This window comes from Amblyomma maculatum, chromosome 4, assembly GCF_055883805.1.
Source record: "Amblyomma maculatum isolate TAMU_Amacu chromosome 4, ASM5588380v1, whole genome shotgun sequence".
Taxonomy (NCBI): domain Eukaryota; kingdom Metazoa; phylum Arthropoda; class Arachnida; order Ixodida; family Ixodidae; genus Amblyomma; species Amblyomma maculatum.
Window position 1 is genome coordinate 170,384,417 of NC_139347.1, and position 20,952 is coordinate 170,405,368.

The following is a 20,952-nucleotide window of genomic DNA, read 5'->3' on the forward strand; positions in this document are numbered from 1 at the left end:
AAAATAAGATGGTGCTAGGTGACGCGGCCCGAGCAAAAATCCATGCACTCTATCATCTACGTGAAACAGCTGCTGTATTGTGCAAACTGTCAAATGTTTAAGAGATTTATAGTGGCCATGTCATAAAGTGCTCGTTTTTGATATTTTTTAGCTGTTTCTGGCCCATGCTACTGTTCGTCACTTAGAATGAGCTTTCCCAGCATGTAATGCTCTGTTGCAGAACTATTTTCTGTGTGTCCTGCCTTGTAATTACATGCTTAAGTGGTGATTGTGTTGCATAGATAGCTTCTTGCACTATTCAGTGCTTACATCATGGAACTTGTTCGTGTTAAGAAGTGGTGTATGGTACATAAAATAGCATATTAAAGCACACTTCAAGGGGAGATTCCACTTGCTAACTCTTCATTTATTGCACTGTGTACTACTATTTCGTATGTGCTTGACAAGCATGCACTCATACTCTGCTTAGCATGCTGCTCTAGTAAACTCTTGCTTAGAGATGAGGTCTGACTGAAAATTAGTTAGTATGGCAACTACAGTCCACATCTGATTAATTAATGGTGCCAGTGTGAGAGGAACAGGGCGGTCAAAATGTGGAAGGGCTTAATTCGCTGTATTCTTCTCTCAACATGGATCCTGAGAGATGTAATTTCTTGTGTTGCTTTCACTTCTTGTGCAGAAAACTTCCTGTTACACAAAAATGGAGGATTATTCAGGCCCACACCTTTCTTTTCTAGATCATCTCCAATCTTGAAACCTTTATCAGCCATAACAGCATCTCCTGTGTCAAAGTGAAGGTTTAGAAAGCCACTCTGAATGACTAGTTCTTTGTCAGAAATTGAGCCTGTAAACAGCTCCGAAACAAAGGACCGAAGGCCATTTGGCATTATGCCGACAAGTCCTTTGAACGTGTTTGCAGACTTGTACGAAGAATATGTGCTTGACTGCAGTGCTAGCGAGCTGGGCACTGGACACTTGACTTCAGTCGCATCCAGAATTACTCTTGTTGCTGGATACTTTTCGACGAACACAGCAGGCATAGTTGCACCCACAGTTTCTCGTGGTGCCCACAGAGGTAAGTTCTTCAGCTTGGTATAGAGCAGACTGATCCATGTTGTGCATATCCTGCATACGGTTGCTTGCGAGATGGTGAACCTGTGAGCCAAGTCCTGCTCAAAGAGCCAAGTCTGACCAGAACCAGAAGGAGCTGGTCGTCCTTGGCCAACATCCTTTTTCTTCCTTGACTATACAGGTCCTTTGGTTTTCTGCACTGCAAGTTAGTGTTGTCGTCGGGGTGGATATATTTTAGCAATGCGACAAAATGTTCGTAATCGGGGAGCCCTGTATAAAACATAAAATCCTCATTCGATCCTTTACAGTCCAACAGCACAGCACCGCTATAAACGCATCACTATAAACGCGATATACACGAACTCAATTAACTTAAAAAAATGCTGCTGACTTCTCTCTCCCTGTCACAAGTTTAACTCATAGTAATATTTTTAGAAACGAGGCGAAGCGTTACGCAGGCACACACTTGATGGTGCCATTTATGTGTGCGCGCGTGGGCATGCAATATCGCGCATAAGAAGCAGCTTGTATTGAACAATGCACTACGAATGCACAGAGTATATTTGACACGGTGACGCACGACGGCAACAAAAGAAATCGAGGGTGACACGACGCCAAACAACTGGCAAAGCATTGAACGGACGGGTGGCGGCGTTTCTTTTTTAAATGTGGCGTGTCAACTCACCGGTAAGAAAAAAAAAAAAGAATTCCTACCTTGTTCCCCGACTCATCCCTGTAGCCTCGCTGCGTACACAAGGGGACACACCAGTGGGACGGCATAATTCGCGGGAGGGTGGGTGACTGCGACCCATGGAGGATGCTGCGACTGTTCCTGCCGTTCCACTGAAGCATGGATGGATGGATGGATGGATGGATGGATGGAATCTAAGAGCGTCCTCTTTGAAATAGGGTGGTAGCAGTTGCTATCATGGTCATTTTTCCCCCCTATATCTTAATTATTGCAGTATGGAGCCAATCATAGAGCTAATAGAAGCTCTATGGAACCAATAGAGCCGCCAACGACGCCCCTGACAAAATGGCGCGCAGTAGTTCGCGTTTTTCCTCCTAGATGGGGCGCCTTTTTGAATATCCCCTATTGGGGCTGCCCCCACAAAGTCGCTCTAGGCCCGACGTCGGCCGTAGTGGGGCTAGAAGGCGTGTGTACAATTGTGTAATCATTATTTTGCCTTGTCAAATGGAAGGAAGGATGCACTAGGTGCGATCCTCCTGTGAGGGTACAGACCTCAACCTGCGACCATCATCATCCTACGGCTACCCCAGGCAAGGCCTCCCGCACCATAAGGTTTGGGTTTTTTTTTTGTTTCGGGGAGCGGGCTTTTCCCAGCCAAGGGGCTCATGCAATCCGGCCTGTTCCCACCGGGGCGGGGTCGCAGTGCACATGCACCACATCCGAACCACCCCGGTGGGTCGAAGCCTGACGCGAGCAAGTCTTCTAATATCTCACTTCGAGTTTTCCGTTTTCTTCTTTGAAGATCACCATGGGGTGTCCCCATTCATCGAAAAACTTCTTTCTCCCTAAGTGGCATCTCTCTCTTTCTAGGTGGAACCATAGTTCTTTTCTGATTTTGGCCTTCACTTCATGGAGGCTCGGAGTCTTGTTCGAGTAGGCTGCTTTGCAGCGGGCCAACCACACCTGATAGTTGACCTGTGCCAGTGTCAAGACAAACTGCTTGCGCCCTTCCTTTGGAAGCGGGTTGAAGTAGCGCACGGTGGGGTATGGGATCCCGGGGAGTCCGAACATATCTCTCAGACGCTCTAGGAGTGCTGCGGGAATTAGGCAGTCAAGAAAGATGTGCTCCGCTGTCTCTCGGACCAAGCAGAAGGGACACAGGTCAATCATTAGTGACGTCGCAGGGATGAAGGCACGCCTTCTGATTGGTAAGATGCCTCTTGCAAACCTCCACATCAGGGAGGCTCGGCGTGCATCGAAGAAGTGGGCGGTTATATACTGCCAACTGGGTCCTTCTGCACATAGCATGTAGCTTGATAGGCGGGCAGGGAGCGGAGGGGTGATCATATTGATAATATCGTTCAGGTGCATGGTTCGTGGGTCAACGTCAGACGAGTTTTCTTTCAGGTACTCTAAGTCTGTGGCTGCGGTTCGGTAAAATGATAGGGGCGACCCTGCATGCGGGGTGTTGTGGTGTAGGGCCTTCTCAGTGAATGTTAGCAGCCGTGTCGACATATAGTACGAAGCCATCGTTTTTGTTAGCGGCATGTCACATTCGACGGCTCTGAATGTCCATTTGATGTGCAGAGCCCTTGCAAGAATATCCAGATCGGGCAGCCCCAGGCCACCTTTGAATCTGGGCAGGCAGACAATGGCTCGCTTTACCTTATCGGGGGCTCCCTGCCACAAAAAGCGGTATATGTGTTTCTGGAGCTGTTTTTTTCTGTCTGGGGGGATGTCAAGAATGCTGGCCACAAAGCTGAGGGTAGAAATCAGCATTGTCTTGGTGATGGTGGCCTGCGCAGTCAGGGGACATTTTAGAGCACCAAGGTTGTGGGTTTTGATGCTTAGTTGCTCTTCAGCCCTATTCCAATTTCTAGGCGCTGGCCCAGCCGAATCGAAGAAATATCCGAGGATTCGTGTCTCGCGAGTAACAGAGATCGATTGGATAGTGGTAGGGGAGGAGGTCGTGTTCAAGGCCGTAACAGTGGATTTCTTGTGATTGAGGCGAGCCCCACTCGCTTGGCAGTACTCCGTAGTTAATTCAAGTAGTCTCTCCAGTGATGTTGTGTCTGGCACCACCACAGAAACGTCATCCGCGTAGGCGAACATTGGAGTGAAGGGAGGGCCAGCTGGCAAAGGTATTTTGTGGATGCCGCCATCTCTAACAATCTTTTGCAGGAGGGGTTCAATCGCTATAACATAGAACAACGGGGAGAGGGGGCAACCTTGACGGACACCCCTTTCCACGGGGAATGGCATTGAGATGCGCCCCTGTACAATGACTGCTGCTTGTGGTGCGGCATAAAGCGCCTTGCACATATTTATGTATTGTACGGGAATGCGCGCGAGCTCAAGTGTCCTAAACAGGTACTCGTGACTCAGGCGGTCGAATGCCTTCTCTTGGTCCAGGGAGCAAAGAAAGCCATTGAGGCTGCGTGATTCCATCCATGTCAAAAGGTCTCTCAGAGCCATGCCATGGAGTTCTACCGAACGGCCTGGGACACAGCAAGCCTATTGCGGGCCTACTATTGACGATAGAGCAGGCGTCAGGCGTAAGGAGAGACATTTGGCAATTGCCTTGTAGTCCGTATTTAGAAGGGTTATTGGCCTCCAAGCTTTAATGTCGCTGCTCCTGGAAGTGTCCTTGCACAGAAGTGTGATGAGGCCTTCGTTCATACTTGGAGTTAGTTCTCCTCGCTCTAGGGCGTCGTTTGCTAAGTTGATGAAAGCGGTCTTTAGCGACGGTCAAAACTTTATGTAAAAAGCTGGCGGGAGTCCATCCATACCCGGGCTTCTGTTTGGCTTCATCTGTTTTAGGGCTGTGTGTAGTTCTTCAGACGACAGCCATGTGTCGTCTAGGTTAGGTGCGTCAGTTGCTACCTCCAGCTGGAACGATGTGGGGGTGCAGGGCTCAGCAGCATAAAGTTCGATGTAGAAATCGCGTGCTAAACTCAATACCTGCTCAGGGTTCGTAACAATATGGCCGGTGAGTGGATCTTCGACTGCAGAGAGGGTTTCGTTCTTTCTGGCAAGGCGACGCCGTAGCAGATGACGCGAACACCATGCCTTGGTTTCCCATCGTTCAGCGCGTGCTGTTGCGCAAAGTCTGTCCCAGCGCCGATTTAGAAGACGATGGATCTCCTTACGCAGGGTGGCCAACGCCGCGGGGATGCTTGGTCCCTGAGAAAATGGGGCCGATAGCGCGATGACAGCATTCGAGACTATTCGGATTTCTTCTCTCTCTTCCCGCGCCTTCTTCTTCCCCACTCTTGGAGGCAAATCTTGATGGAGGTTTTCATATTATCCTAGCTTTGTGCATCCATGTTAGGGGAGACGTAACGCTTTATAACTTTGACGACTTCCTGCTAGACACGCTCGTCATCCAGAAGTCGCGTGTTTAATTTCCAGCAACCCTTTTCTCGTGGAGAAATATCAGCCGCACACAAGCGCGTGATAAGCAGCTTGTGATCACTTAGGGCATTGGGGAATACCCACACAGAGTGCAGGGAATCAGCTACGCTAGCAGAGACATGAACGCGGTCAATACGGTTTTCGAGACCACGGCCAGACCAGGTCATGCCGGCGCAACCAGGTTGGAGTGCGCGCCAAGCATCGGTTAAGTCTAACTCCTCCACCAGATCACGCAACGCCTGTGCGCCATTGTGGTCTCGTCTAAGCCACCGCGGTGTACCTTGAAGAGAGCGGCGGTCTTCTTTGAAGAGGACACATGTAGAATCGCCCAATAACACTATTTTGGATGGGCCAATAAATCTCTCTTCTAGCCCCTCAAAAAATTCTCGCTGTCCAAAACGGCATAGGGCATATACATTAATGATGCGCATGCCATTGTAAGGTCAATCGAGACAAAGCGTCCTGCGTTGTCCCTATCATGGCGTAGGACTGACAGGCCGGCGTCTCTTAGGAAGATGAGCGCAACTCCCCCTGAACCCTTCCTTCCGAAACTCCAATAGGATTTTGTGCTGAAACGGAGGTCAAAATTTTCAATTTGTTCTTGCCGGTGAATATAAGTTTCTTGAAGTGCGAGGATGTCGATCATTTTGGCGCGGGCTATGTCTATTGTTTCAGCTTGTTTCGCTGCTTTAGTAAAGCCGCGAATGTTTAGCGTTGCGAGAACGAAGGAAAAGGCCAAGACGAAGCTAAAGGAAGGAAAGCGGGGAAAGCGCGACCACCTCATGAGGAGGGAGCGATGTCATGAGCAGTGGGAGAAGCGGAAGGTGACTCCGCTGTGGAATCGGCGTCGTAGATGTCCGAGATGTCCGAGTAGCAATCACAATTCGTTGTGTTGCAAATGTGACAGCGATGTTGGCCCGGCATTTCTGTTTCAGTGTCAGAGCTGCTCTGGCTTATTGGTGGAGGGTTTTTCAGAAACGCTGGCTTCGTCAACGGCGCGTCGGCGGATGATTCCAATGATGTTGATGGTGCTTTTTTGGTTTTCTTCTTTTTGGGACTGCGCTTGCGTGTGGGGCGCACTGTGGTCGTATCCATGTCCTTCTCTTCATCTTCTTCAGTTTCAACAGATCGGTCTTTTTTTGCGGCAGCGACGCCGCCTGCACACTCTTGTTCCTCTACCGTGGCGGCCACTGAGGGCACCTGGCAGTGTCCAGTTCCAGGTTTCTTTTCGGGGTTCTGTTCGGGTGCTGTAGAGGGTGCGGCAATGTCCGTAACCGGTTTCTCGGCAGCGGACGTTGGGGGCACCTCGTGGTCTTCATAGACAACTTCTGCTTGTTTTTCCTCTAAATCTTCATATGGCGAGGCCGCAGCCGTCTCCTCCTTGCTATCTTCTTCGGTGACGGCGTTTGTAGACGCATCACCCTGCGTCTTGGTATCTTTCGGGTTCTCAAGAGTTGCCAGCACGAGTGCTGGTGTGGGCTGCTCCCAATAATCGGCTGGCTGTTCATTCACGTCTTCATTCTCTAACACAGACGCAAATGTCCTCTTCTGACATGCTTTTACAGCGTGGTCCTCACCACACTTAGGGCACACGGCATCACACACTTCATGCCCATACGCGCTGCAACGCTCGCACTGTGGCGTGTTGCAACTCGCGCCCATGTGGCCTTCATATCCGCACTTGCGACATACCCTCTTGACTCCTTCATACTTGCACTGGATGGTTGTATCAATCACGTCCAGGAAGTTCGGAATCTCAGACTTCTTCACTATCTTGATCCGTCGGATCCCCGTGGTGACGAACGGGAAACCGGGGACGGTCTCGCGAGCAACGCTGACAATTTTTCCATAGGGCTGAAGTGCATTTGCCAACTCTACGTCATGGTGCTCCGATGAGTAGCCAAAGACGCGCACCAGCTTCGCGCGCGTGCCCCGATATTCAAAAGTCACCGCAGTTCCCTTAACATCTACGACGGGATCCTTCAGGAATCTCTCAACAGCAGCCCTAGTCTTCAGGAAAATGTCGAACTTCCCGCCTGTGAAATCTTGAACGCCACCAAGTTCCGTTTTCGAAAAACGTTTCACTAGGATCTTCGTCAGTTCTAGCGTTGTGGTTCCTTGCGGCACACGGCCGAAAAACGTAAAAGGCTTCAGCCGCTTGGCTCCTGGCATTGCAAGAATGCGCCGGCGAGCGCCGGACGCGCAAGTGTCCTCTCAGCGAAGCGAGGCAAGAATGGCGGCGTGGACGCACAATAATCAAATCACAGGGCCAGCTGGCCAACTCACCCCTTTAGGTAACGTATCCGTTCTTGCGTCGCCTTCCTTATCGCGCAGCACGAGCGTTGTTGTCCTGGCACATTGGAGTCACAGAACTTCACAAAAGATCGCGAGGCCAGAGCCCATGCGGGGTTGCTAAGCGCTGGTACCACTGTCCCAACCTTTATTTGTATTAGATGTTGCCCTAAATTACTATTATAGATGATTGGCATAACAGTTGTTGCCATGTTTAGTCGGATATAAATATTGCATGGCTTTTGTTCTCATGCTCATTAAAATTGCGCTAAAAATACTAAAACATACTGGTTGCTAATTGCTCCTTATGTGGTTGCTGTGGACAGCCTGCAACTGTCTGCACAATATTGTTACGTGGTGGCAGGACAAGCGATGGATCACGGCGACATAACAGAAACAGAACGACATGATGACATGACAATGAATTATGCTTTAATGGCCAGCGGGCCTGGCGCGAGCCCTCCGCACCGCGCCACAGCCCGCTTCGTCATCTTCGTAGCATTACCTGGGGCCACCGAGCGATCGTTCCGATCGATTGCTAGAAATCCAATGCATGACGTGACGGTGAACACAGACACAGGATTGGGACATGAAACGCTTGGCACCACAATGAATGCGAAGATGGGAGGAATGCTTGCACCGGAGCATCAAGTCCAATCTTCCCCATTTGCCGAAGACCAAGGCTCATGGACACGCCGAACGGCTTGGGTGGGGTGCTGTCTTCGCTCGAGTGGTCGTGAGGTCGCTTCGTCATGGGGTCGGTAGGGTCGGCCTTGGGCTCTTCCTGGTCGTCGTGTGCTTTGGTCAGGGCTGGGGACGAGGCTGGGGACAGCGGCGGGTCGGGTCATAAAGAGCTGGGCGGCGATCACCACGGGCTTTCGGCAGATGCACCCGGCGTATTGTTAGCTTCGACGGTGCAAGGCGAGGATGGGGATGAACCTCACCTCCACCAAATGTTACGTGGCGGCAAAGTAGGACCATCGGGGGGAGTTGGCGGGATGTGCCCTTTTGACAATGCGAGAAAAATGTGGGCAGCCCTGCAAGGGCTGCCTGCATGGGTCCCTGGTAGGGCCCATTGGGACTTTGTCGACAGCCCTCTTCAGGCCTACGTCGCCCCCTATTGCAGCACCCACATTGAGCACACCGGGGCTGTCCTGCATTGCCTACATCGGACCCACCGGGGCCCACCCTTCATAGCCCACTTTGTGCTAACTGGAAATGCTGACTGCACCTATCAGCGAGCTCACAACTCGCTGATATCACATTACCTTGGGCGGCTCTCCAATCACCAATGTTTCTCAAAGTCGCGCTCTTGGCATACCTCTGCATGCCGCCAGAAATGTCAGGGATCTCCATGCGGCTGTGTCTACCTGTCAGTAAGACACCCATTTACTTCGCCGAGTTGGGAGAGGTCATTTGTTCCAACGGAAGCTCACGCCTGTCGACTTGCTCACATGCTTGCTCTTAACAAATTCCTTTACTTCATGCAATATCTTTAATTAACCCAGAGCCTGCTAGCCACACTTGCAAGAGCTCTTCACGGCCTTTATAAAGCTGCTCTCCGTATTCCCAAAACCACTTCCACCATTAGGCTTCATGCTACCGGGCTCGCATCCTCTTCGCAGTCTCCTTTCCCTTCCTTCACCGCGACCGACAGGTAGCTCACCTCTAAGGAAGTTCATGGAGGCTGGCTTCTCAACCAGGCTAATATTTCCCCCATCCGGTCAGCACCTTTTCCAACTTCTTCCCTGCCGGTAGCTATTAACCTTCATATAATTCCTCTTTCAGCCAAGATGTCACTGGTTTACATGCTGGCCGCCGATATGATGCTGCCTTTAATAGTCCGCCCTTCAATACTCAGGGAGTCGCTTACACGGATGCCTCTTATGTGGCTCTTCGCGGGTTCAAAAAACGTGTCCTCTTTCATCCTCGTCTATGTACCCCTGTCACTCACACTAGCGGCCGCTTTCTACACCCTCCTGATATTATCTTGGTTGAGGTCCTGTCCCCCATACATGCCATTCAAAGTTTTCATTCTCCCACCTGTGCCTCAGTGTATTATCTACACTGACTTCCAAGCGGCTTTTAGTGTCATTCAGTCTACACCTGTCACAATTCCTCTGTCCACGGAGCTTGACGCAGCACTTGATGTTCTGCAGCCCTGCCCCGTCTTCCTCCGATGGATCCCTGGGCACTTCGGATATTGACGGCAATGAGCTGGTGAACCAGCTCGCCCGTGAAACTCGTAACCGGGCACCGCCCTGGCCCAGGTCCTTGGAAAGCGGGTCGAGACTTCCTCTTTGTGCCATCAGCAAAGAATACTACAATGCTGCTCGCTTAGACCCCAAGCTCTACCCGGACATTCATCCTAAAACCTCCGTACGAGTGGCTCACATAGTTTGTCAGATACAGCTGAATATACTCATAACACCTGCACGGCCATATCTGTACAAAGTCAGCTGTGATCATTGATGCGCCAACTGCCCTTTCCCTTACACCAATCTCTCCCACGGCCTATTTTCCTGCACGGCTGCACTGCAATCGGGTTTCTTTCCCACCCCCAAAAACAATCTGGATGTCGGTGGACTGTCTTGGTGCTGATAGCGAGCAAGAACAGTGCCTCCTCATCCAGCAGGCTATCCATGTATTAGTTGGTTACGTGTTGCGCTTGAATAAAGTATTCTACTACTATTGCTACTTCTACTACTAATAGTACTACTACTACAACCTCTAATACTGCCCTTTTTTCACTTCTATCGAAACGCAGTCACCAGCGGATCTTTAGCGTGCACTGACATCGCACAACGGCACCTCTCCGTTCCGCTGCCATCGAAACGCAGTCATCCTTGGTCGGCTTCAAACCCAAGTACTCTCGTACAAACCAGCCTGGTGTCTTAACCACTGCGCAACTGACGTGCGGCCGTAAGGAATGCTACAGCTGCTGACAGAAAGAAAACCTAAGATATTTTAGAGCGCAGCTCTACGGCTCCCTTTCCTGTGTTTCGCAGCGTCGCCGTTCTCCATCGTAACTAACTCCGCAGCCGGAGAAGAAGACATTTATTGATTAGAAATGAGTATTATATGACTTTGTATATTTGATCAACGCTTAAGGGGTTGGTCCTCACATGCACTATGTGTAGTCCCTCGAGACCCCAGTAGCGTCGGCCGCTGCCCGGGCATATTCCACCAGGGCCCTTTGGGCCTGTAGGTGAGAGCAGCCAAGTAGGGTTACCCCCCAGTCCTCCCGGGTAGGGCTGGGGTGAGGGGATATAGCAGGATTGGGTGGGCCGGCTCACACCGTGTGGTAGATGTCTTTTCTGCACAGTGCGGACAACTGCCCGAGAAAGAAGGGGGCAGCGCGCTGTTGTAGCTTGGTGCGCTCGTGGCGCTAGTCAGTTGTCTACAGAAACAAGCGCGACAGATACTGCGCCTTTCTTTACCTGTGAGTTTCTTTGGACACTTGCACTGCACAGCACCCCTTCTACGCTGTCGTCGAGTGTTGGCTTAATGGAAATAGGAACAGTATCTGTCACTTTTTAATGTGACGGCCTTTCTTGGCTCATGGACAAAATCTCGCGTGCGAAAGATCTGTTCGTGAGATTCTGCGAAATATGTTCTTGTCTACTGTTGCTACCATCTGCAAACCCAAACTTCAACAAGCCCCAAGGTATGCCGCGCCACTGGAGCGACGGTGTGCTCTCCATACAATCAGGAGAAAGTGTTTCAGATGCAGCGCCTTTTCATTTCCTTGTTGGTACGACTGTGGGAAGAAGGAAACGAAAATGCACAAGCCTGCTAGTGACTGTAGCTGAGCCACCTCCGCTGCCTCGTACGGACAAAGGAGAAAAATATTAGAGGGTCTCATATCTCCCTTAGAAGGAGAAAGGCGAAAGCCTACCATTCCTCTCCTATCACATGCCTCTCATCGTTTGCCTATTATCGGCATTCGTTGCAGTGCTACATATAATTGCAATTGATTTGCAGTAAAGGGAGGGCACAGTATCTGTCACACTTTCGCCTGCAAGTGTTTGGACGGTACACCATCACGCCTGTCGCGTGGCGTTCGTTGGTGCACGTACAAATGTGTGGCAGGAACGCTGAGCAAGAACACATCTCGCGAATCTCACGGAATATGACAAATCTCGACAACAGATCATTCCACTTTTACTCCCACCCTTAACGACGCGGTCATGTGTCCACAGAAGAAGTATGATAGATGCTCCGCCTTTCCTCTCCTGTGTGCCAATTATTTTGCAGCGAGAAGTTGGTGTTGTTGTGGCTGTAGGAAGAAGGATGGATGGATGGACTAAACTTTAATGTCATACAGATAAGGTGATCTACCCACCCCCCCGACACGCAGGTCAAGGGGCGGGTGCCGCCGCCTCAGAGGCAGGCCGGGAGGTCTTGGGTCCCAGCAGCCTCTTCAGCCAGTTGAACGAGTAGGAGCTGGAGCTCAGGGTCTGAGCTGCGCAGCAGGGTCTCCCAGGTGTCTCTACAGCCTATATTGTTCGTCCTCCTGGGAGAATACGGGCATTCCCATATTATGTGGTAGCGGGTCCCTCTCGCCCCACAAAGATTGCACTTGTCACTCCTAGCCTCAGGGAACATGTGGTTCGCCATAACCGGGTGCGGATATGTATAAGTTTGCAGTCGCCTCCACGCCACTGCTTGTTTGCTGTTTAATTTCGGGTATGGTGGGGGTATCAGTCTACGATCCAATCTGTAGTGCTGCGTGATCTCCCCATATTTTAGCAAGCGCTCTCCGCTTCCTCGGTCATCAAGTGGCCCTGTAGCGGCTCGGCGGTAGAGATCTCGAGCCAGCTTGTGGGCCGCCTCGTTGCCGGGGACGGCTTCGTGCGCAGGAGTCCAAATTATTTGAATTTTCCTATCCAACTTTTTCTGGCCTAGGATTCTGGCTGCTAAGGGCGAGATCCTGCCCTTGCTAAAATTTTGTATGGCAGTTTTGCTGTCACTGATGACAAACTTCGCTTCCGTTCCGACGCAAGCGAACGCGATCGCAGTTTCCTCGGCTATTTCTATGCTCCGCCCGCGCAAAGTGGCAGCTGTCACGGGATTGCCCCTGCCGCTGACGACCGTTGCTACCGTGAAACTGCCACCACCTCCCGCCGCGTCTACATAGGCCACTTCATGTTCCGAAATTTCGCCGAATCTAATTTCTAATGCTTCGGCTCGTTTTTTCCTCCTGTCTTTGTTATATTCCGGGTGCATGTTTTTTGGCAGCGAGGGAATCACCAAATTTTGTCTGACTTCTCCAGCTACCTCCACCTTGACCGTGGGACCCCTATCCGGATTTATTCCAACTTTCGTCAAAAGGACTCTTCCTGCCCTCGTGGTGCTAAGTCTCTCAATTTGAGAGGTTCGCACCGCTTCCGCAAGTTCTGCCGATGTGTTGTGTACCCCTAGAGCCATCATTCTCTCTGTGGATGTGCATATGGGCAGTTTCAGCACTCTTTTTACGCATTTTCACATTAGAGACTCAATTTTTTCTTTTTCCACCGCTTTCAAATCTAGATACGGCGTTGCGTAGCTCACTCGGCTGAAGATGTAGGCCTGTATCAGTTTCATCAAATTTTTTTCTTTTAACTCTCGGCCTCTGTTGGCCACCAGCCTAATTAGGCTCAGGGTCTACATCGCGTGATTCTCCAGCCTCTTGATGGTCTCGCCATTATGTCCGTGTGACTGGAGAATCAAGCCCAAGATTCTGATTTGCTCGACTATTGGTACCTCGTTACCCGCCACTTTAATTTTGATCTCCGACGGTGCCTTGCACCTTAAGTGCTTCGGATTGTATATAAACAATTCTGATTTCTGCGGCGAGCACGCTAGGCCTTTCTCTGCTGCGTAATCGACTATAATGTCGGTGGCGGCATGGAGCAGGTTTTCGACGCACGAATCACTTCCCCGGTTGACCGAAAGGGTGATATCGTCCGCATATATACTAAATCCTTCGAGCTTTGCCAATTGCTCGGGGAGTTCCCTCATAGCCACGTTGAAGAGTAGGGGGAACAGCACTGATTCCTGGGGCGTACCCTTACTCCCTAGCTCTATTGCGGTGGATTCCAGCGTCTGGAACTTCATGCAGGCCGTTCTACCTGTCAGAAAGTCCCTGATGTACCGATATGTCCTGGTACCTACATTAATCTTGTTCAGCCCTTCCAGGACCGCCTCATGTTTTACGTTGTCGAAAGCCTTCGTGAGGTCGAGCCCCAAAATTGCTTTCGCATCTTTAGACTTTGAGTCTATTATGTCATGTTTGATTTGGAGCATGACGTCCTGCGTACACAAGTGAGGAAGGAACCCGACCATCTCCCGTGGCCACAGATCACCCTGCTCCATGAAACTCATCAGTCTGGTCTGGACGACGTGCTCCATCAATTTCCCCACGCATGAGGTTAAGGAAATTGGTCGCAAATTTGCTATTTGAGGAGGCTTCCCTGGTTTCGGTATTAAAATAATGCTTGCCGTCTTCCACTGTTGTGGGAGCTCGCCTTTTTCCCAACATTCCTGCATATACTCCGTTAGATACCTAATGGAGTCATCATCTAGGTTCCTGAGCATTTTGTTCGTTACTCCGTCAGGGCCTGGAGCCGACTTCGTTTTAAGTCTAACAATCTCCGCCCTCACTTCCGCTTCTGTGATGGTCCAGCGCCTCGTTAGGCGCTCCACCATAGTCAGGAAGTGGGGTTCGTGAAGTTTCCCCCACATACGTCTCAATTAATTTGTTCATGAAATCATCATCGTTCCCTTCGAAAGCGTGCCTCACTTTTGCCAATCTTATACCAGATTGCGTCTTCGAGTTGTCTGGGTCCAACAAGTGCCGGAGGAAGCTCCACGTCTTGGAGAGGTTCATGCTCCCCTTCATTTCGTCACACTTGTCCCAAGTTTGTTCGCATAATTTGAAAGTATAGTCTTCGATTTCCTTATTATGTCGCGCAATCCTTCTTCTGAGGTTGGGGTTCCATTTCTGCTTTTTGAGACGACGCTCCATGCTCTGCTTAGCTTCCCACATATGCAGAAGACGGTTGTCCGCAATCTCCGGGGCGTTATCATCTTCGAGCAATTTTGTTGCCTCTCTAACGTCCGATTTGAGCGCCGTCGCCCATTCCTCGATGCTTCTGATGGGCTCTAGTTCCTGAGCCCTCCTGATATCTCTAAATTCAACCCACTCAACGACGGCCGGAGCGCGAGCCCGGCGTGTTTTAGCGCCTTTCCTCAGTGTGGAGACAATTCTGTAGTGGTCGCTGCCAAAATTTTGATGCGAATTATGCCATTCTAGACCTTTTACGTTTTTCGAGAATTTTAGGTCTGGGGATGTATCCTTACTGACGCTATTGCCCACCCTCGTTGGGCTCTCGGGGTCCGTGTGCAAAGTGAGCCATAGGTCATGCGTATCCTCCCACAGCTGTCTACCTTTTGGGCACTGGTGCGGGTACCCCCATTCCTGGTGATGTGCATTAAAGTCCCCCACTATCAACAGTGGCTGGTTGTTTGAAATTTTGAGGGCCTTGCGAAGCAGAGCTCTGAACCTCACCTTCCTTTGCCTGGGTGAGCTGTATAAATTTAGAATGAATAGACTAGGGTCTTTCTGTTTTCCGGTTAAAAATTCTACAAACACGTTCTCGATTTCTCTCGACTCTAGATCGTGTTCAATGGCTGCAATGTTTGTTTTCACGAGTGTTGTGACCGAGGATTTCTCTCCCCTGCCACTATGAAATGACTGATATCCCGACAATTTTGCGGCCCCCCGGTTTCTTGGAGAGCAATTGCCAGTGGAGTCTCATCTAATAGCAAAAGGTACTGTTGCAGAATCGGCCGCTTGCGCCGGAAGCCGCGACAGTTCCAATGCCAGATTTGATTTTCATTTGCGCGCCTGGCCATTTTGCACTTGCGAGACGACCTGTTCTATATTTTGTTGCCACCCGTTTATGGCGGCCATCTCATTCCTTAACCTTTGGCATTCCTCGGCCTGATTCTGAACTGCCCCGAGGACAGCTTGAATTTGGATGTTGATAAGATTCATAAATTCACCCATCTTGGCATCTAACCATTCCAAAAGAAAATGTACGGGCCTGCTACTGGCTCTGTAGCTGGGACACCTCCGCTGCCTGATTGACTGCATTATAGGAGGAGAAAGGCGCGGTAACTGTCTCACGATTTTTTCTGTGGGCACCTCAACCGCACCTAAGGGAAAGGACGAGGGTAGGAGAGAAATCGGAAAGAGAAAAAGAGGAGACGTAGTGGAGGGCTGCGGAGTAATTTCAACCACCTGGGGATCTTTACGTGCGCTGACATCGCACAGCACACGGACGCCTCTTCATTTCGCCTCCATCGAAACGCAGCCACCGAGGTCGGATGCGAAGCCGGGTACTCCTGCACAGTAGCCAGGCGTTTTACCACTGCACCACCCCGGCGGGGCCACTTGCGCTGCCTCCTGCGGACAGAAGAGAATATAAAAAAGAAAGAAAAAAGAAGAGGGAGAGAAAGTCGCACGCTGCAAGAGCCGTCGTCCACCACCGCTTCGGTGGTGGGTGCAATGACGGCCTACAACAGGTAACCATTCGGAGGCAGGCTAGCCTCCGCCGCAAGTGGCGCTAACCTACCTATCCAGGATCTGCCACCCTTCCCAGCAGCAAGATATACATTGGCCGCCAAGTCGCATTTTCGCTGTGGCTGTTGCATGGTCGCATCGTTCCTTGCTCCATTGCTTAAAACGTGCTGTTTTCTGTGAACACCTTGTGGGGGTTCTCACGGGGCTCCGACTCCGCTATGAGAGCCGAGGCCACACCGCCAGCTCTGACCACACCCGTGGCCGTGAGGAATGTCGCACCGAGGCAAACATAGCCAGCGGGCCAAGCTGTTTATTGGGAACGCCCAATGTTCTTCCTCCGTGTCATAGCAGCATCCACGCGCTACGGCATCGCGGGGTCGTCTCTCCCGGTGCTGTCCGCTGAGATGAGAGGGGAGGGGAAGAAGAGGTCGTTCTCTCACTCCTGCGCTCTCCGCCACAGCACCGGAGGAAAGAGGCCAGAAGGGAAAGATGAGGGCTCCGCGAGAGAGAGAGAGAGGGTTTTCGCCGCGCCGTGCGGGGGAGGGAAATGTTGAATTCCCACACCCTTCCTCCCTTAATCGTGACCTCCACCTGGGCGCCGTTTTTCCCCTTTGAAGCTGCATGGCAGATCCCTCAGCAGGTCCATGCCGCAGAACAGGCGGCCAAAGCAGGAACAGCCGCCCCCGCGTCGGGCTGGCTCCGCGTGCAGGCCGCACAAATCCCCGTCGCTGCCGTCGCGGGGATGAAGAGGGGGCGAAGTCCGCTAGCCCGCCATCTGGTCGCGGGCCGCCGGCACACCCGTAGTGCGCTGATCACCTACGACCGCGCCGACTCCCCGCACGTCGTCAATCAGGGCGGGCAGCAGGCTCCGTCCCTCCGCATACAGGAACCACTCCGGCCTCCATATCTACACGGGCCGGTTTCTTCTCCAATTCGAGCTCGGATGCGAGCTGCCCCATGAACGAGCTCGAATTCGAGCTTTTTTTTCAGGGACCACTGTAGGCCTGCGCAGCCATTGGGCTGGTAGACTAAACATGACCTTCGCCGCTCCCTGCCGCCTGAATGCAGACAGCGTGGCCCATGCGCCCGGAGTGCCGGTGTCATAAATAAGGCCAGTCGGCGGGCTAGGTCCCTCTGAACGTGCTCAGCCCAGTCTTCGTGTACAGGAACACTGCCGGCTTGTGTATCGACACGTGCCGGATAACTTCACACGAGACCGCTCGTGCCCTTGCGGTTGACATTAGGCGATTGCGCCTACCTTCCGCACAGAACTCGCGCTTCTGGCGTTTGTCCGTCGTCAGCTCAAGCTTCAAAGGCAGCCGAAGCCGCCGGCGCTACTCTGCGTGCGTGACCTGCGCGCTCGGAGCACTCCCCGTTCTTTCAGCGATCATGCTGACGGAGGGTGATGTAGCGATGCCCACGGAGTAGCTGTGCGCGTGATCTCACATGCGCTGCATTTGACCATCCTTCAGCGATTTCGCTGACTGTGTGTGCTACAGAGCCGCTGCTTGAGTGATTGCACTTGTGCGGCATTTTTCCCGTTGTCGCAGCGACTGCGCTGGATTCGGGTTTTGCAGGGGTGCCCGTAGAGATCGCTCTCGGGACCGCTTGCCTATGCGCTGTTATGTGCATGCAGGGTCCGCTTCTACAGTTATTTTCAAAGGAAGTACTGTTGGCATGGGTCCGCCGATTCCGCCCGACCCCGGGCCTTTCTGCTTTGCAGCCGCGAAACAATCTCAGCAACCTCGAACGGTCCCACCCATCTGGGCGCTCGACTCGTTGCGATCGCGCGTTCACGTCGCTGAGTGCGTAAGCATAGCCAGCCATCGGACTTGCAATGTTCTTACCGCGGCTGCGGTTCGCCTTTCTATTGGCATTGGCCGTAATCTCGCGCAATTACTTTGCGTAGTCGTCGACATTGGTCTCGACCTTTGCGTTCATGCGCAGAGCTAAGGAAATGACGTACCAGTGTACATTCCGGTAGTTATGCGATTGCGCATATTAACCCCAAAGCGGCTGTATATTCCGATATCGGCGCTCGCTCCTTTGCGAATAACGGCTTTTCTGCCTTCATTTGAGGCGTCACTGCCTAGCACGTATTGTAGCAAAGCTTAATCATAGACCAGCAGGAAGTCTCCAACTCACTCGTAGCAATACCAGCTACACAGAGTTAACTAACGCCAACCACAGTACAAATGGCTTCACAGCTCAATTTGGCCTGAATCGTCGCGGGGTTCTGTCTCTTCAATAAGACTAGCGACCCTCTTAAACACAAAAAATAAATAAATAAATGAGCCCTCCTAATAACCCCTGACAGCTCTTAACTGCTGAACGCAAGCTCAAGTGGGTGTCCCCACTCTTACGAGATGCACGTGCTTTGGAGGTTTCCGCAACAGGGCGCTCCCCGCTGCGACCTCCTTCCGCAATTTTGGTGTACTACGGCTCCTAGTGACATCGCACAGGCGACTATAATTCGCGCTCCCTTTCCAAACGGCATTTGGCTGCTCGTGAACTGACCTGCCGAAAGCGAGTGACCTCAGCGCATATCCATGCGACGCCGCTCAAGTAAACTTGGCTCTCGACTCTCCTGAGCCGGTGAACTTTGAACCTGTGCTCGGCACGCTTCGGCAGCGCTCTCACCCGCATTCTCCACTGTACAGACAGCGCGATTTTGAGCCAACAGGCAAAACGGAGTTACCGCATCGGCGGTTCTGTGCGGAGGTAGGCAAATGGGCACTTTTCGTGAGCTGGACCAACGGGCCGGCTTTCTCGAGCGGGTGTAAGGGGGGTAGCGTAGGCAACTGGCAGTAGCTTGACGAGTAGCTCAGGATCTCCTTGAGAATGACTCGTTCGGCGGACCACACCTGCGATTTAACTTGAGGCATATCGCTATAGCGGTTGGAAGCCCCTGCCATTGGGCTAGGCTTCGCACACCGGCCAGGATCGCCCAGCCGACTTCGGACGACCTACTGCGTGGAATTCCACCATTCTTCGTTAGCTAGCCTCCCCAGCTGGACTGCCAGTGGGGGCCCCACGTTGGTGCGCTATTTTTGGGGGTTCTCACGGGGCTCCGGCTCCGCTATGAGAGCCGAGGCCACACCGCCAGCTCTGACCACACCCGTGGCCGGGAGGAATGTCGCACCGAGACAAACATAGCCAGCGGGTCAAGCTGTTTATTGGGAACGCCCAATGTTCTTCATCGGTGTCATAGCAGCATCCGCGCGCTATGGCGTCGCGGGGTCGTCTCACCCGGTGCTGTCCGCTGAGATGAGAGGGGAGGGGAAAAAGAGGCCGTTCTCTCACTCCTGCGCTCTCCGCCACAGCACCGGAGGAAAGAGGCCAGAGGGAAAAGATGAGGGCTCCCCGAGAGAGAGAGAGGGTTTTCGCCGCGTCGTGCGGGCGAGGGAAATGTTGATTTCCCACAACCTTAACCGCACAGCAACAGTCCCACGCTGGCAGGGCGAGGAAGGGTGGCTGCTCCTGGTCATACAGGGCTCGGACTGGTAGGTCACTGCCGCTGCGGCGGGGGCTAGCCTGCCACTGAATTTTTCTGTTGTAGGCCGTCATTATAATTGCACCCGCTACCGTTTAGATTGCGGACGACGGCTGTTGCGGTGCGCGTGTTTTTCTTCCTTTTCTTTATCTTTCTTCCCTATTTCTCCTGTACGCACGAGGCAGCGGAGATGGCTCAGCTACAGAGCCAGTAGCAGGCCCGTGCATTTTCTTTTCCTTCTTCCTTCAGTCGCAACAACAACATTGTGATTTGGTTTATAGGAAAAGAAAGGCACATCGGTCACATTTCATGTCTGTTCTTCCTCTATTTCCAGTTTCTCCCACCTTCCTCCCTCCCTGTACGGTGGGGATCGGGTGTTCACGGAACAAGTATGACAGATACTGCACCTTTCCAGTTAGGTATCATTAAAGCTACATGTGCCCATAATTCGGCGGGAAGGGTGGCTGATCCTGGTCCTGATGGGGCTCGGACAAGTAGGTCACCGGCGCTTCTCTGGTTTCATCTCTGGGTCATCTCTGGTTTCCGTGTCGTTATCCTGGCGCTCATTGTGGCTACTTGCTCGCTTACGAGGCAGATTATCTGGATCGTGATGAGGTTGTTGCCATTGTTATTTATGTAGAGACCCAGTATCATGAGGGTCTGAGCTTCATTGGTGGGTGATTTGGCAACGTGGATGTCGATGGCGGCCTGATGTTTATGCTGACGGAAGTCTAGGAGTTCGCCATTTTTGGGAGAGCAGGTTAGTCCACACGCTAGTGCATAATTATGAACTGTTGTTGCCGCTGTTTGTAGTTCTTCAATTATTCCTGCACTTCCCATAATTATCCAGATGGTTATATCGTCAGCGTACAGGGCGTGACGATTTCCCTGCGTCTGGTTTTGCAGGGATGGGAGAGTTCTGTGTACAATCTTGAATAGAAGTGGGGATAAGGCCGCGTCTTGCGGAGTGCCTCTCGTGCCCATATTAACCTGCGTGGTTCCCTGTGTGCCGATGCTGATGTTGACTGTTTTGTCTTTTAGGAATACGTAGATGCACGAGCAGACTCGCTGGTCAAAATTCACACTCTGGAGGCTGTTGAGAATTGTAGAGTGCTTCACGTTGTAAAGATGCTATCCATGTGAGGATTACCCAATTATGAGTACCCATCTGCCGTGGGTATATCCTGGGAGGGGTTAATGTATTTATCTTTTAATGTTGGTTGATTGGTTTATGGGGTTTAAGGTCCCAAAGTGACTCAGGCTATGAGAGACGCCTTAGTGGAGGAATCCGGAAATTTCGACCCCCTGGGGGTCCTTAACGCGCAATGACATCGCACAGCACACGGGCGCCTTGCTCTCCGCCTCCAGCGATAAGCTGCCGCTGAGGCCGGGATTCGATCCCGCGTACTTGGGAACAGTAGT